Source organism: Rousettus aegyptiacus, unplaced genomic scaffold (genome assembly GCF_014176215.1).
Source record: "Rousettus aegyptiacus isolate mRouAeg1 unplaced genomic scaffold, mRouAeg1.p scaffold_m13_p_10, whole genome shotgun sequence".
Classification (NCBI taxonomy): Eukaryota; Metazoa; Chordata; class Mammalia; order Chiroptera; family Pteropodidae; genus Rousettus; species Rousettus aegyptiacus.
The window spans coordinates 60375609-60391992 of record NW_023416285.1 but is presented as its reverse complement, the minus strand read 5'-3'; the positions used below and the strand labels follow the sequence as shown (position 1 = coordinate 60391992).

The following is a 16384-nucleotide window of genomic DNA, read 5'->3' as shown; positions in this document are numbered from 1 at the left end:
ACAGATATGTTTATTACCTTGATCGATGTATTGTTATTATTGGGGCTATCTGAACTCCATTGTTGCTTTGGTAACACTGGGGATTCTCTATTCTTTTTGATGACACAGAGATCATTCCAGCACACTAAGATTTAAAAGAAGTAAGATTCATCAAAAGTATATTTTAGAAGGAGATGGGCCACATTAAGGAAGGCTGCAGTCCTGTGGAATCTGAGAGGAAAAGATAAAAGATAGAGTATGCTCCAAGTGAAGAAAGGGTTTTCAGTAAAGAGGGCTGTAACAGTACAGAAATGGGAAGGTCTGTTAATATTAGGGCCATAATAGGTTGTTTCAAAGGTGTTCCTAGGTGATTGGCATGTGGGGTTATTTTTGATTGACATTTGGCTGTGATATAACACTGCCTACTGCACATGTGCTTACCCAGAATTCAATCTGTTTTAATTAGATTCATGAACTTCTGAGCATAGTCATAATATTGTAATGATGGTATAATGAGGCTGAGGTTATGGGCAGGTTGTGGTAGTGTTTTCTGCACAAGCATCTGTGGCTGGACTAAATCTTCTATAGTTTATGACCCTCCATTCCTTTGTCTCTCAGGATGCAGGAGTAATTTTTAAACTACAGAAGGTGTGTTTTTTCCACGGTCTCTGGGCTATCCCTGGGAGGGGCTTTTGTTCCTTCCCCATCCCCCGCCCCCGCAGTGCTCATATCTGTCTAACTATCTAACAGTAACAGTTTCGTAGGTGTAGGCCTATCTCCAAACTCATCATTTTTAAACATTAAATATGTCTATTATTTTAATATATCAATTATACCTCAATAAAGCTGTTTTCAAAAAGCGAAGGAAAAAACCTTCTTGAGGAAGAGATTCACAGGCCAACATGTAGTAGAACATGATGGAAGTGGAAAAGTAGGAAATTAACTTATTAAGAAAGCAAATTCAGTTATTAAAATTTCAAGGCCAATGAATTTTGTGCATCAAATATTTAATATTTAATAGATGACAGTTTGAAATAAGAAAAGATTTTATTTATTGAAACAGCATTGCAATGAGAAAATAGGAGCTTTCCAGTTTTCTCAAATCCATCTTAAGAACACCCCAAGTTTCAGAAACCCATATATTCAGGGAAGAGAGAAGAGGTGGGGCAAGAGGTAGGATTTAAGGAAGAGTAGGAAATCTCCAAATCTCTTTGTTCCCAGTCAGACCAGAAGTTATTCAAGTCTTAGGCTGAACTCCTTCAGTCAATTAGCATAGCCATGGAAATGTATGCTAGAACCAAGGCAGAGAGGGGAGAGAAACATTCCATGCTGTTACATTTTGACAGCCCAAGCAAACCAATGCACTCTGCCACTTACTATTCTATTGACCTGAGAAAGTCACTCGCTCCTGCCCTAGTTACCTGACTTATTTCTCTCATGTACAAAGAAAGATAATACTGTTAGGTAGCTAGTCAGACATAAGCAACAGGGGGAACAGGAATAACGACCCAGTCCAGAGACCGACCAAAGAACACCTATTGGTAGTTAGAGAATCCCTCCTGCATCTCCAGAAGCAAAGGACAGGAGGGTCATAATCTTCAATGACCTAATACAGTTACAGATGCCTGTGCAGTGTTACTACCCTAAGTTGCCTACAATTTAATCTCCATTCTAATACTATGTTTATGTCTGAAAGTTCATGAATCTAATTATAACAGACCAAATTCTGGGTAAGCACATGGATACTAGGCAGAGTAATATAGCAGCTAAGTGTCAATCAAAATGACCTCACTTGCGATTCACCTAGGAATCACCCATCATGGCCCAAATATAATGCCTACATTCCCACTCCTGGGGCCCTTTCAGGATTTTTGTTGTAGTGCTTTTTGTTACAGTGCTCTGTTATAGCTCGCACTGCTAAAACCATGTGCCTCCTTGGGGTATGCTTTGTCTTTCTAAAATACACTTTTAATAAATCTTTTCTAAATCTCACTGACCTGTGATTCTTCCCTATGTCAATGAGGAAGAACTGAAGAAAATTACTAACTATTCTTCTGCATGGTTATCCTCCTTCCCCATACCACTGGGGAGACACAGGATCACACCACCCCAATGGTAACAATAACAATCTAACAAAGCCATTGTACCTAAGCTTATTTTAGGAAAATGGAGGTGAACGATATAGACAGAATCCTAGTATTTTTATTTAATACTAACATTGCCATCTCTATTTTTCACCTCTATATTCCAAAAAACTAAAATTGTGCTTGGAACTCAATAGAATTTATTACTAATATGTGAGATAAAAAAATAATAATACTTTTCCTCCTACCTTCTAAGTTCTTCAAGTTGGGCTACTAATAAAATTAACAGAGACAAATTAAGAGGAGAAAATCAGATGTTTAATACATGCACATGGGAAATGGACATAAGCATGACAATTCCAAAGACAATATCAAAGACATTTTGGCCAAAGGAGAAAGTGGGAGAAGGGGTGTTAGGTTAAGAAGTGAGAATGGGAGATTTACAGGTAGTTAAGGAAGAGTAGATTATGTACAGCAGGCAAATTCTTGCTGGCAACTCAGAAATAATGGAACCCACAGGGTATCTAGCTAATAGGAGCCTGTCTGATGTCCTCTTATTTACCATACTTAACTCAAATTAGGCTAAAGGAGAATTCTAAGATTTCCTTCTTAAAGAAGATTTCTCTGAATCTTTAGGACAGGAAATGGGGGAGGGTCAAAATTTCCTCCTGAGTCCTTTGTTTCTTATTAAAAAGCTTAAAATCAATAAACCAAAAAGTAGCTTCTGGGTGGCAAAATTTTTGTTCCCTTCATTAATTAATGAATATCGGAAGTGTAGTTGGGGGCTAAAAAAGTGTAATTTTTTTCTCCCACCTTCTAAGTTTTTCTAGCTGAGATAATAATCAAATTAACAGACAGAATAACAATAGAAAATAAAAAAAATTCATACGTGGGGGGAAGGTCAAAGTTCTTCTTGAGTCTTTTGTTTCTTAATAACAGCTTAAAATCAATATCCCCACAAGCAGCTTTAGGGTGACAAAAACTTGGTTCCTTTCAGTAGCATAGTAAATTCCTAATAGTAGGCAGAGTAGGTGGCTGCTCTTCCTACAACTGCTAGCTCTAATCGGAATGATTAAAGGTGGAGTGAGTACAAATTTTTGCAGAAGCCAGGTTACCCTGGGAACAATTCCAGAGAGTACACATGATTAAATAACAATATCAGTAGTTCACACACTAAAGTGCTGTGCAGAAAAAGAGATCAATGGGCTTTAGAATAAATGGTAAGAACATCATGCAGAAGGTGAGGTTTCTCGAGGTCTTTAAGGATGAATTGATTGGAAAGAGACAGCTATTTAACACATTTTTACTGTGCACAGTAAGAGAAGCATCATAAATGCATTCTCTTTGAATTGGCAAACTATAATAATTGTTAAATTCCTTGTTAATTAAGCTCACCTAACGCAACCTTCACTGACATTCTCATTCTTTAACGTTAATGTAACCAATGAAATTGCCTTATAGGAAAATGACTGTTACCTGCAGCAAGAGTAGAAAATTCAAATTGGTTAAAACTTTGTTCTCAACCACTTGTATTTATGACAGACTAAAAGAGTTTTATTGAATATGTCAGATTCACAGTAATTTTACTAAAGCCCTGACAGTCTACCATGCTTTAACCACTGGGAAGAACTTACTTTAGTAATAAGATGCAGCTTCTTTAAACTATATGCACACTGAATAGGTTATCTGTGAGATATCTGTGTTTTCAATCTCTCAAATTAGCTGGGTTTAATCTCTCAAATTACTTCAAAACTTTAAGTTCTGGATCTTGGTCATTTTTACTAGGAATATAGAAAAGAATCATATGATTTATTTCCATAAATATAAAAGGTCTAAACCCCCAAGTTACTTAGCATGCAAGTGATTATACACAGTTTTCAAAGAACCCTGTTTTACTCTATTAACGACTGCATGTGATCCTTAAGTGTTTCTCATAACGGGCAGTAGAAAGTACTGAGATAAATTCTAAAATGACTTTCTAGTCATAATCTTGTAGAAACCAAGAGCTCCGAGTCTTTCTGATTTGCTTTTTCAAATACTTTTAGTATTAGCTAGGCCAAATATGGAATATTACATAGTCACAAATATTCTCTGCCTTTTTCAAGGTACTGTTATTTTTCTCCATCTGATTGTTAGTTTTCTTCTTATGACTTGATTTAGCCAATGAAATGTGATAGAAAATTATAAGCACCAGTACTCCTTTCCTCTACCTTAGCAGTTAGCAATCTTCCAGGACAGAAGACTTTCCATTGGTCCAATTTCTGAAAGTAGTCAATGCAAAATACAGTCAACTCATGGTAGTTATATAAAATACATCAGAAATGAATACATATATATATATGTATGTGTGTGTGTGTGTGTGTGTGTGTATATATATATATATATAATTTGTATTATTTATTACTATTTATGCCTATAGCACCTGGTCTTCCTCAGTGATCTCCCATCTAAGTATTAGCCAGGCCTGACCCTGCTTAAGCTTTCGAGATCAGACATCGAGCTTGTTCAGCGTGGCATGGCTATAGAACATGGACCGTGGCTCCACTGGGGTGTGAACCCAGGATCTTCTGTGTGTAAAACAGACGTGCTAACTGCTACACTGTGGAGCCATGTCTGAACTTTTCTTGTTGTAAATCATTGAGGTTCTGGATTCTGTTACCACTGCAACATGTAGTACACTATTATTATTACCGGTTCTGGGGATTCTTCGAACTCTCGCACTTGGGTTCTTGGTGTATAGCAACAATGAATTGAAGGCAGATGCCCACCAATTGTATCTAAGCTACTTTTATTGAAAATTAAAGTATACTCTCAAAAGAGACAGCAGTCTGCCAGAAGTGGTAAGCCCCAAAGACTTCTACCAAGTGAAAGTATACTCTCAGGAGAGCAGTCAGGCTTAAGAGAGAGTTATTGCATTGTCTTGTTGTAGGTTTGGATTTTCATCCATTAATCTAACTAAGGGGTGGAATATTAATAATTTTGGGTGGCCCCTTCCTAGAAAGAAGATGGTTCTTTCCTGAATCAGGGAGAACCCCCATTTTTGCCCTGTTTGGGCTATTCAGAACTGTTATGGAGTCAGATGCCTGATGGGTACAGCCTTAACCACAATGCTAATTTTTTATAATGCCTGTATAATGAAGCAAAGATGAATTGTAGGTCACATCAGCTGTCCTTCTGAGTATGCCTATGTTGGAGACTTTCTCTATCCTCTTTGTTTTCCATTTTAGGAAGAAGTTTTAAACTATAAACTTTTACTATGTTAAAGCTATTGTTCACTGCTTAATTTTCATTTTGGTGGCTGAGGAGGGACCCTGTAACTCTTACCTCATTATGACACATTAACCCAGACTCTTCATCATGATTTATTTATTCATATCACAAATATTTTTAAAACTACACCATATCAGAAACTATAACAGATTTATTCTAATGGTGAGTAAAAGACATCTTCCTAAAGTCATGGAGCTCAGTCTGGAATGACCATGACCATGCATCATAATGATGTTTTGCTATTGTTTTTTCTTTTTCTTTTTTGTCTTTTTCTCTCCTTTAAAAAATATATTTAATGTACTGACTATCACAATATCAGGCATACTTCTCTCTGTCAAATCGTTAAAGTAACAATATCTGAACACTAAGGATGGAAGAATTTGAAAAATAAAAGAGCAGAGAAAAGACAAGGCAGGAAGACGAAGGTGGTATTTTAGTTCACGTGGAAGGCCTCAGATATTATATATGTATCTCTGTGAGGATTGATCAGAGCAGATGAGTCCTGTTTGTCTTTTCTTTTTCTTCCTCTCTTCAGGAAGTTTCAAATTGCCGTTGGGTTATTTTATATCATACTTGCGGCTCAACATTGAACTTCCTTATTCCTAGGTTTAGAATTAACAGCATTTTGTAACTGTCAATAGTTCTAAAACAAGTCCTTATAAATACAGAGGTGGAAATGTGCAGCAAATTATTATTCTTGGAATCTCTTCAGTACTATAACAATAAATCTTATTGTAACTACAAATAGCTTGCTAATGGCCTGACTCTTAAATTCATACAGATAATGTTATATATAATCTGTATCTATTATGACTATATAATATCTATATATAATAGAGGTATATAACTTATTATATACAATACATCTATATCTATTTATTATCTATATATCTATCTAAAGTAGTTTTGGTTTAACCGTTTTAACAGATTTATTTCTAATTTTGATTTTCTGAAGAATATTAAAATTCTGATGTGGGGGTAAAAAATTAATACTTTTCTTCCCACCTTCTAAGTTCTTCCAGCTGGATCAATAACCAAATTAACAGAAACAGATTGAAAGAGAAAATTAAAGTTTAATACATGCTCATGAGAAATTCACATAAGCATGAAAATTTCAAAGACAAGAAGGCAACATTGGGTATATTAGACATTTTTGGACAAAGAAGAAAAAGGGAGGAATGAGGTATTAGATTTAAGAAGTGAGAATGGGTGATTTACAGGTAGTTGATAAAGAGGGAGAACATTACATGGCAGGAAAATTCTTCCTAGGCAACTCAGAAACAATGGGACACAGTGGGTATCTACCTAACAAGCTAGCTGTCTAATGCTAGGGTAAAAATTCTTTAGGTGACTAAGATCAGAGTCCCTTCCTAAAGCAGGATTTTCTGTCTAAATCTCTTGGACAAGAAGTGGGGACGGGGGCTCAAAAGTTTATTCTGAACATTGTTTCATAGTAAACAGCTTAAAATTAATATCCCAAAATGCAGCCCTTCATGGTGGAAAATATGTGATTCCCTTCACTGACAAATGCATTCTGCTGAAAAATATAAAGTATAGGCTAAAATTTTTTCTATATTTTTTCCGACATAATGAATAAGTGAAAATCAGCTCTGCTGAGAATCAGATCATTAGAACATAAACATTGTTTCTCACGGGATATAGTCAAAGCCCTAACATAGCTGCAAATATGACTAATCCCCTTCTGAGCAATGATCGCTTTTTGACCAATGCTATCTCTTGTCCTGACTTAATCCTCCTTCCTTTTGCATAAAAACTGATAGAACATTAAATCAACACATTTTATATTTTTTGATAATATCCAATCCTGAACTAGTCACTACTTCTGTAATTACTGAATAGATCTTAACCCTAGAAGTCCTTTCAACTCCTCCTTACTGAGGTCCCCTCAATCTCCTCTAATGTGTGTTCCCTCTAGCCAAAGACAGCTAAACAGACTAACCTTGCTTGAGTGCAAGAGTGTTTTTTAGTTGGTGAATTTTGACAATGATATAGTGCTCTTACTTAACGATTAAACACATACACACACATACACATAGACAAATGCGTTTTTCTAAATTTCAATGTATCTGTATACCAAAAGGAAATTGTTGTGTATTTTTATGTAGAAAAGTAAATAATTAATTTTTTCTGAAGATATATTTGTACCATTCAGATTTGAAATGAATGAAGAAAAATGTTCCTTTGTCTATGTTTCAAAATCTCTGAAGAGAATTTGTTCTTTTTGGCTGCCTTGTAGGATTGGTCATGTAAGGTGCTGAACCATTTTAAAATGATGCTGAGGATACAACTAGGTGGGGCAGAGTGTCCTGGAATAATCAATCATATTTCATTTACTGCTAAAACTAATATTTCCATTGTTTATTCCTTCTTATTATTTCAATCCCATGCTTCTCTGGCAGAAACAATGAACTGAATGGGACAGATTCTGAGAATTTTACTAGCAATAAATATACGTAAGACATTATTTGCCCAAAGTATATATTCCAATGAAAAATAAATAGGATTTATACATTTTCCCCAGGAAGAATGAAATTTTTAGTTCCCTAGTCAAAATTCTGTGAATGCTTTCCACTATAGTAACAATTTGAGATTTGTTACTTTAAGGATATAAAAGAAGCCTATAAAAAAGATTCATAACCTCAAATTACATTAACCGTACATTAAGGGTGATGCACAAATCCCAAGAAATAATGAAATGTCAGGGTTAGAATCATCCCTTTTCGAGTTTAGTGCTCAATCTTCTATGATCTTGCATAAAATGCTATTGCTGTTCACCTTACTATTAGGAAGTACAATTGATTTTCTTGCAATATTTATTAGTGCATTAGTCTTGTACATTAGCACCAAACTGGAAACAAATAATGTTTTACTTCCACAAGTCTGTGGCAAGCCAATGCAAGTAAAAATGTAGGTGCCAATATAAATTCAAGTGTGACTCACGCGCCTGAAATATTCTTTCTTTACTAGATTTATCAGAAAAAGTTAGAGAAAGAAACTAACCATTTCAATCTTTGATGAATTAAAACAGTTCACATTAGTAAGGTTAATTTTTAGTTTTTCAGTTTTTTGTCTTTTGTCAAACTATCAGTAAGAAGGTACAAAAATAAATCAAAACTGAAAGGAGAGTTTGTCTGATATTGGTAAAAACGATAGGCTAAAATCTGAGTCTACCATTTTGTCAAATATTTATTTCAGCTCATTGTTGATTTTTTTAAAAAAAGAGAGAAATGTATTTTCAATCAAATAACAGTACGTCTGAATAAGGATGTTGTTCATTAAAATTAGTTCCACCATTGCCACCACCTCCACTGCCTTCCCTCTGTATCTAGACCTAGTTCTGACTAATTCCAAACAGCTAACTCCATGACAACCTCCTTTAATTTCTGTCTCTGGTGATTGGCATGTGGAATTTTTCTGTAATAAAAACTGAAATTGGCATTTCCCAAAGAACTTTGTTTTTACTGATTCCTTGATTCTCATCACTGTGAGTTTTTTCCAATAGAAAACTTACTCTTTGCAACCATATGCTATCTCCTGACCTTCCAAAGCCTGCAATGTCAATTAGCTTCAGGACCACCCACTTCCCTGTTTTCTTGGGGAGACTGGAACAATAACAAAGAGTTGACAGTGTAAATGTGTGTAATGTATGAGAATAGTTTTAAAAATTATACTGTGGGTTTATACTAGAATCCTATCATTTAATTTTTTTCATTTTGTTTAGCACTACAGTCAAATCACATTATTTTTTTAAATAGTCCTCACTTCAATTTTACTATTTAAAGATTTATGAAAATCCAAACTTAGCTGTTTACTTGACTAAAACTGCCACCATTTATTGAGTTCTAACTGTGTGTCAGACGCTGATATATCTTTTAAACTTCACAAAACCTTCGTTTGATAGGAATCATCACTCCATGTGACATATCCCTATTGGACATGCTTTTTGCAACAGGGCTTTATCACTTGTCATCAAAGCGTCTGATTTAATCTCTACCTTCCTGACTCTGGTCTAGCACTATAACTTCTTTACTAAAGAACACAGTGGAGATAATACTGTTCCATTTCATATAGCCCTTAACTGGCCCGGTAACTTCTACTTCTTGTCTCTCAAAAACTAGTCACCATGTCAGATGTTGTGACATCACTGAGACAACCATAGTATAAAAACTCGAGCAACAGAAAGATCCTGAAGGACGAGATGCTACATGGGGAAAGAGAGGCCAAGAGCATTATGATGACAACCATGGTGGTGAAGAAACCATCAGAATCCAGTCAAAAATTGGAGCATAGGTCCAAGATATTATGAATGGGAAACCACAATCCCCTTGTGCCGGGATCAAATTCCTTTTTGAATGGAATTGTGAGCATAAGAAAATGGCATTTTTACCTTTAAACTAGGGGTCGTTCATTATAGAGAGCTAAATAGCCAAAACATCACTGTTTTGAAGAGAAAACAAAGCTTAGAGAAGGGAAGAAATTTGGCCAAGTCCATCTGGATATGAGGTAGCTGAGCCAGGGTTCAAACCATATTCTTCTGGATATTTAGTTCATGGTCTTAACCGTTATGTAATGCAGGACCTCAACATATACCTAGAAAAAAATTTTTTTCTAAAGAGATTTAAATTGTAAGTAGTACTATAGAGATTGTATTAAGAAAATAATCTTGGTTTATGGGCTATAACATATGTGTGTTTATAACTAAACAAATGCTCCTAATTATAAATTTATTTTATTTATTTTTTGAAATAAGCTGACATAGTCTCTATTTAGAAACAGTTTATTTTAAACAAATAAAACTCTATACTTTTCCTTTGTTAAACAATATTTTTATTTAGATTTTCATTAATTCAGTCTAAATTTCCAAAAATTCTTCAGTAATATTTCAGACCAAATTTACCTAAATCATGTTTTCTGTAAGTTGTTTCTTTAACATTAAGCTAAGAAAACAAGTCAAATAAAAGATAGGTGTTTGATGACCTTTTCTGACTCTTGAGATTTGGTGAACTGATAAGAAGAAAAATTTCTGTGAACAACCGAAAGGCCTCAAACTCAAGGCCTTTCCTTTCACATAAATGTACCTACTCCACACAGGGTCTTTCTGCATGTAAAATCCAGACCAATGTTAAAATCTCAGCAAACTCCCACAATCAGTACAACAATAAAACTCTCAAAATTCTTGCCCCTCAAAATTTCTTCATCCATCCGTGTTCTTGTTAGGGATTTTTAGCTTATATAAAGCCTACTTTTACAAAAACTCTCTGGTTTCAGTCTTTGCTTACTTCTTTTTCTGTTTGATAGATTTTTTTCCTTCCTTTTTTTTTTTTTTTGACTTCCTTTCATCAGCAAACCAAAATAACGATCTCTCAATATTTTTTATATAAATTTTATAATTATTTTACTTTTTACCTTTTTAAATAATATATTTTTATTTTTCAATTAAAATTGATATGCAAAATTATATTAGTTTTAGGTGTACAGTACAATGATCAGACAACTATATAACTCACAAAATGATCACCCCAATAAATCTTATACCTATCTGACACTGTACATAGTTATTACAATATTATTGACTATATTCCTTACATTGTACTTTCTATCTCCCTGACTATTTTGTAACTACCAATTTGTACTTTTTAATCCCTTCTTCCTTTTTCACTGACCCCCCCAAACTCCTTCCACCTGGTAACCCTCAAAATGTTCTCTGTATCTATGTGTTTGTTTCTTTTTGTTTGTTTGTTTATTTTGTTGTTTAGATTCCACATGTATGTGAAATCATATGGCTTTTGTCTTTATCTAACTTATCTCACTCAGCAAAATACCGTCTAGGTCTATCATGACATATCTTTTCCATCCCTTTACTTTCTGTCTTTGTGTTTCTTTTAATCTGAATGAAGTGAGTCTCTTGTAGGCAGCCTAATAAGGTCTTGTTAAGAAGTATTGTTCTTTAATTTTTTTTTCTTTTGTGTTTTGAACTCATGCCTCCCATGTATTCCCAAAGGCCATGCCTTCTACCCTAAATGGTCCATAAAAACATTTTCCTTAACAAAATTTTCTTTCAAGAGGAACATTGGTGCTAGCTGTGAAAACAATAATGCATTCACCATTTGTTTCATGGTTCTGACCACTCTAACTCTGAAATCTTTGGGGAAGTACTTAACACAGCTTTAGCTTTCATGAAATAAGTATTGAATATCAGCAACCTCAAAATATTGCTGAGAAAATTCAGTGAATAAGGAAGATTAAGCCTAACACAATGAAAGAACTTAATAAACAAGCATTTTCTTCCTGCTAATCTCCTGCCACCTTTCTTCATGCCTTTCTCACAGGTCTCAAAATCAATCTAGAGTGTTTCTACATCTTCAAAATAAATCTTACACAGTATCAGCAAAGGTTTCTGTTATTTTTATATAACTTTCTCTTATCTTCATACTGCCTACTGGTTTCTGTCCCAGTCTGTGGATAGGCCTAATTCCCTATATAATGTTGCTTATTTTCTAGGTAAAAATATGTGAAAGTAGGAAGATCTTATTTATTCTACTTATATTCTATACCCCTAAACCCTTAGAAAAAGAATTATACTCTCAGAGAACCATTTCAGATTATTCTGTTAAATTGATCATGTGCAACAATCATGCTATAGTGTTCATGAAAGCTGGGATTTTATTAATTTTACAAACAAAAATTACACTTTGAAAGGTTTAAAAAAAGTTTTTGAAATACTTAAAGTTAAAAAGAAGCTGTCTTATCAGAGACAAGAAGTTTGTTGGTTTGAATTTGAATTTTAGAAAAATTTACACAGATTATTGTAATTAGCACAATGATAATTATAGTCAAAATAACTGCCATGTTTGTTCACTATAAATTTCAATGTAGTGATGAAATTTTAAAATCTTTATTCTTTGATTAAATATGTTTAGTTTTTTTTTTTTTTTTTGTATTTCCTCCATCTATATTACTATGCCCTATTTGAAGTAATCCATAAAGTCACTTGACTTAAAAGATAGCAAGAAGTAAAAAAAAAAAAAAGATATAAAAGATATATTGTCAATAACATACCATGACTATTATACGAATGGGAATTTCATCTGCTTGGAATTATAAAAGGGGTTCAGATACCAGCCAAATTATCATAGAATATTTGCGAGGTCTCAGAGGAGACCCAGTCTAGTTGACATTCCATACCAATCCCATTGGAGCAGGGAGATGAAGAGCACAAGAAATGGGGAAATGATAAAAGGGCAGATGTGGATAGTGTTTCTTGTTTAGCTGGGAAAAAAATAATAATATGGACTAGAATTATGAAAAGTGTGAAAATGGGAGGAAATTTTCTTTAAATATTTAGTACGATAATACTTGTGGAAGTGTTTATTTGCCTTTTACCTTTAAGATAAAAGGACATGCCCTTCAGACACGATTTTGGATCTCCAGATGCAGTTTTGGATCTCACAATCAGAAAAAGTGCAGTGATAGGTAAATGTAAACCTGAAGTGAATTTGTTTTTATTTTTATTTTATCTTTTGCTGGCACAAAACTGCTCCCATGTTTGATTTGGCTTCCACTTGAGTCAAGTGGATCTATACTTGACTCTAAGCTTCAGGGGCATATGTAATTCAGGAAGGCTAATCAAAAACACTTCACTTCTCAAGCCATAATGATTTACTCAGAGCTATGATCCAGTTTGCTCCAATAAGCTAGATTCTCTGGAGCTTCTGTAGGTATAACTTTTATTTATTTATTTGTTTGTTCAGTATTGCTGAGGTGAGAATGTTCTCAAAAAAAGGGTTACTTTTGAAAAAACTAAGGAACAAATGCTATGACTTTGTTTTTTGAGTTTCTTGCAATCAGTATTGCATCTCTGTATGCTGCTGAATTCTCAAAGACAATTGAATCTGCAAAGCCTTGAGAGCCAATAGGAAAGTCACTTGTACTGTAGCATGTGACAGATGATATTCCCTCACTTTGTCATTCACTCAAAACTGGAAAGTGAATTAGAGGATACCATAGATAATATCTTACTAAGAGTATATAAAAGATATTCAACTTTTCCTTTAATTTTAAGATAATATGCAAACATGTTCCCATAATACTGAGTAACACAAGAATTTATTAGTAGGTCTTCATAATTTTGAAAAATTTATTTTTAACTCTCTTTACACATGTGTGACTACTAAGACATTCAGGATACCTGCTCATTTCTATGCTCTAGTTCTTATTAGCTTAGTATTGTGAAAGTCGCGGAACAGTGTAATATTCTTTGAAATAATTATATAGTCTAGGTCCACGTAAATAAATTTTGGACAATGCAAACACATTTCAGATAAAAGCAAACTCCTTCTGAAGTTGATTGTTACCTGTGTGGGGGATGGGGTGAGAGAGAATAATCTATTTCCAGAATATATGCATTCCGGTTACTAGGAACTAGGTTATCTTGCTTTGGAATAACAGAATGCTAAGTTTTAGGGACTGAAATAATTCTTAGCATAAATAGCACTTCTGATAGAATTGTTATTTCTCATAATTATTCTCCTATACCTTCAATCTTGCACTTAGACTATTGAAGAACTAGTTTTCAATTAGCAATAATCGTACCTCCGATAAACCTTGTTGGCTACAATACTGCCACTGCGCAAAGCTCTTATTGGAGAATTAAATGGAAATGCCATAGGAATCATTATTATTGCATTTTTTAAAGTTTTTATGGTAGCTTAATTTCTGGAATCTCCAAGGAGGCTACTTTTATTTTGTTACTGAGAAAAAGAATTACACAGGATGGAATGCACAGATCTTATGCATGCAACCAATGGATTTTTGTAGATGTATATACACAAGCAATTGCTAGCTTAAATAAGATATGAAACTACATTTCCCTAGAAGTTTACATTTTCTTTCAACAATATCTTTGAACAACCCCATAGCACCGTACTTCACACTATAGCAACACTTAGGAAACCAAGGCATTTTTTTCTTTTTTCTTTTTCTTTTTTTTTTTAATGCCAGAGTTGTTTTACTCTTAAACCAATTATCTGGATCTTTCCGTCCCAAATCCACTTAGAAAATTCTTATTCTGATTTAATATTCTCAATTTGTGGTTTGTGTATATAAAGAAGCAAATAATGCAACAGTGTGTCGTTTTCAGGAAATACTTTGTTTTATAGTATAAATGCACAATCTTCCAGTCTTTTCTCAGGTACTTGTGCTTATTTAGATATATGAGCTGATATCTTGGGACCTCAGAATGCCATTACAATCTATTGATGAGAACAAGCCTCATAGTAGTCAAGAGATACATTTACCTCAGGAGGAATGTAAAGAACATTGCTGGTAACATTTGCCTTTGAAATAAACAGAAATGTTTGAAATAAACATGCGGTTCAATCAGGCTGAGTATCATAAAAGAAGAATAGATCTACGTGGGTAATAATTCTAAAAGAGAAGATGCTCATCGTATGTAAATGATATGCATCTATTCATCACCTTTCTTCTACCAAATTATTCAGACATCTAGTAATTATATGGTGCTGAAACACTCAAGTTTACACTTCAATTATTTCAACATGTGGGTGACAAAACTTTGCAAGGAGGGCACATTTGGAGAAAATTTTAGTATACTGTCAAAATAATATTTAATACAAATAGAATTTAATATAAATTTAATATAAATAGAATTTAATACAAAATGAATACACATGGAAACTTAGACGGTATATATTCATTCAACAAATATAAATTGAGGCTACTTACATATGTAGTTGTTTACTGTTAATCTCATATGTAGTAACATAAAAATATTATTGATCTTTTGATTAGAATTTCTTAGTTATACTATTCCTAATAGCACTTCATAATACCAACCATATTATTGCTCTGAGGGTACATTTTTCAATATATTCATATTTGATTCACACAATTGTTTGCAATCTTAGTCGAAGTTGAATTTTATGGTTACTAAATTTGATATTATATCACCATTAATTTAATTTTTTCTGCTAACAATAATAGTTTTAACTGATAAATACCAATGTTGAAGTACTTAGTAAGCTCAGATGACATTCTGTGAAATTAAAGGTTATTCTAATATTTTAATAATATTTCTAACAATATATTTAAATATGTAAATATTTCGATTTAATTATTTATTTTTATAGATATTCACTTTTGGCCTCCATTCAAAGTATCTTTCTTCAACAAGTATTTTTGTAAGATAAATTTCATAAATCCATTTACTCTATGACTATTTATATTTTGTCCAGTTTAGATGCAGTCTTCTCAGTTTCATTCAGTTCCACTACAGGATAAATTTATCCATTTAGAAATATGAATTCCATCAAAAAAATTTTTCTAGAAGTTGAGATATTTCAAATAGAAATGTAATTTCACATTCAGTCCTCTACGCATTTTGAGCTCTTTATTGCATTTGTTTAGTTTTCTTGCCTTTTACAGAGATACAATACAGTGTCTCACTGTTCGCAAGACCGTCAATAATTACATTTCCCTAAAAGCTTTGGAAGCTGAATTGTTCTCAAGCTACATTTGCCGAATACTTTGATGAAAGAGTTCCAAATGTTTTTAAACAAAATGAAATCAATATTCAGAAGATTTATTTACAAAAAAGAAATAATATTGTCGAACATATAAGTTGATTTATAAAGTAATTCTTCAAGTTGTAAAGAATTTATTTTATGAAATAAACTTGTGCTTCTTTAGTTTTCTACAATCTGTGATTATTCCCAGTCATTTCTTGCCTTTCTTGATTCTTAAATGTTTGAAAAGAACTAATAAATTATTTGTGAAATGTCTGTCAGTTCAACTTGTCTGCTATTTTCTGATTAGACTGAAGTTCTGCATTTTTGACATGAATGCGACAGAAGTGATGGTATGACCTTTTCAGTGCATATATCAGATAATCTTAACATATCTATTATAAGTTATACTAACCTTGATAATGTTGTAAAGTTGTTTGAGGTTTTTCCACTGTAAAGTTGCTATTATTTCTTTCATTAAACTACCTTGAGGAAAATGAATTATAA

General features: G+C 33.3%; 1 non-coding gene across 1 annotated transcript; it reads right to left on the bottom strand.

Annotated features, from left to right (window-relative positions):
* Positions 1 to 13856: 13856 nt before the first annotated feature.
* On the bottom strand, positions 13857 to 13991 carry LOC118608801. Its single transcript, XR_004953183.1, has one exon. It is a non-coding gene; the product is annotated as a U4 spliceosomal RNA (small nuclear RNA).
* Positions 13992 to 16384: the final 2393 nt, after the last annotated feature.